Here is a 2,417-nt window from a genome sequence, read left to right on the forward strand (position 1 = left end):
TTCTGATTTCCATAATAGCCAATATGAATCAAGTTCTTCAACCAAATCAGGTGAAGAGTAAAGCCAGACCAAAGCAATCGTAGAGTGAAAAGTTCCTGACATTGGAAGGCTGTGCTGTAAATTGTACATTATTCCAGATTCAGGGGACAAAGTATTAATTTGCCGTCTGAATATAATAAAGTAATATGCAATCAATATATAATATAACCTGCTCATGTGTCTTTTAGAAATAACTCTTTATGAATAATAGGCTTTCTTGTAGATATCTTTCTATTCTGACCCTATAATGAAACGTGTGGACATGTCATTAACATATATCTGTATGCCAAAACACTTGGAGCCATACTTTCCTTTATACTTTTCTGTCAGGGTTTGAGTTTTGTGGTGTCTAGTTTGGGTTACTTTTTGGGCTGTTCTGTCCTCCCTGTCTTCGCTTTCCCTGGTGTGTCTAATTGTCTGATTGTGTTCACCTGTTGCCCTTGTGTTTCTCCTCCCCTGCCCGGCTGTTTCTCGTCTTGTGATTACCCCTCCCTGTATTTCAGTGACGTGCGGTGAGGTTCATGGCTGGTGAGGCACTGACTCTTTCAGAGTCAGATTTACAAATATTATATTTTGACCTTAATCAAAATCTTCAGTTATTTTCAAAAGCTTTTTTAGTCTGATGCTTCGATACATTTTAAACAGACCGTTCAACAAAAGGATACCCAANATCTAAATATTGGATTGTTCTTTCTTAGTAAGATCCCATTTTCATTACAATTGTGGTCTTACCTTGACTTGAAGATTAATTCCATGCTCTCCTTCTGGACAACAATCTCTATTAGTTTTTTGTAAAAGTCCTGTTTATCTTCCTGTAATTTCAAAAGTCTAGTTTGTTGTTTGCGTCTAGTCTCTGCGTAGAATAACAGTAGCAACAAGAACCTGTGGGCTCAGGTGCGCCCCCTTCAGTGCGGCAGAGGTTATGGCTGCCTCTCCTGCTGCTTTTTTCATTGCCGTTGTATGATGAGACCAGCGAGCCTAAATATCATATATACGTTAAATAAGTTATTTAGAGACTATGGATGGCGAGGATACATTTAATAAAGGGATCTACAAACATTACATTGGTGTCATACAGTGAGATGGTAACAGGCATGCGCCTAGTGCCCGCTTTCCTGCCAGTTTCTGTGCGGTGACACATTCTGAGGTGAGGCAGAGCTCATCTGTGCCTCACCTCACCCCACAGTAACTGGCTTGAGCGCGCTCACAAAATAAGTGCCCGCGCTAAATTAGTGCCCGCGCTCCAGCAAGTTACTGTGGGCTTACGAGAGGCAGAGCTCGTCCCTGCCTCACTTCTCATCGCTACCCGTAGTCGTAGCGGAGATCGGCAAATTTGCTGATTTTGACTTTAAAAAGTGATTGGAATCATACATAAATCACACTTACATCATAGATCAGTGGATACATTTTATTATTATTACTATTTAGTTTTTCTTTAGTTGTTTTTCCGTTACATTGGAGTATGACAGGAGAGGCTCTGCCTCCCCTGACTGCACGTCGCTGCTGTAGTGTAGTCTTGTCTCTTCCTGTGTTCAGTGTTGGTTCATATTGGTCATCGTGTCTCCCTTCATGTGGTCACCAGTCCCTCTTTTGTTTTGGATGCTACTCGTGGCTTGTACCTTTTCTTGGTTCTTGTTTTTTTGCAGGGCTTTTTTGTGATTAAAGCTCGGCTTTTGTTCATTTGAACGGATTCCTCCTCATTCTGCATTTGGGGTCGCTATTTTTCCATCGCCGTGAACAGATGAACCAACACATATGGACCAGCAGATGATCCTCATTTGGAAGTGGAGTTATATTCATTTACGCTACTTGCTGGCTTGCAGCTATGGTGAATGGAGAGGAGCAACCAGTGCGGAGCCACAAGAGGCTGCCGCTGGAAGAGGCGTACCAGAGGGCAAAGAGAAACCAGGTTAGTGAAAGTCTGTTACCTGGGTGGATATGGACCTTGCTCCAGAACATGCGTTTCCGCGCCTGCAGCCCCAGGGCATGCTAACCCCAGGCTGCCTGCCCAGTTCCCAACATGAGGCTTCTTTAGACGAACGGCTTTGAGGGTCTCGTCTGGCTTTTGGAGGTCCACGGAGCCTACAAGAAGGGCTCCAAGAGAAGGAGCCCCAGGCCAGGCTACCAATCATCGTAGCCCGAGCCCCTGCAGGCCATGTGTTCCGGCTCAGGTCAGCCGGGCCCTGGCTGGGCATCTCGGCTCCAGGGCACCGCCCCATGCAGCCATGTTTACTGGCTCCAGCACCAAGCCCCAGCAGCCATGTGTTTCCAGCCCCAGTTCAGGCCCAGCATCCCATAGGTTCCAGGGCTCCAGAACCGGCCCGCAGCGTCCATGGATCCGCCCCAGTTCGGTCACAGCAGCCATGGGTGTCGGCTCC

The sequence above is a fragment of the Notothenia coriiceps genome, unplaced genomic scaffold (genome assembly GCF_000735185.1).
Source record: "Notothenia coriiceps isolate Sejong01 unplaced genomic scaffold, NC01 NC01_scaffold00037250, whole genome shotgun sequence".
Taxonomy (NCBI): Eukaryota; Metazoa; Chordata; class Actinopteri; order Perciformes; family Nototheniidae; genus Notothenia; species Notothenia coriiceps.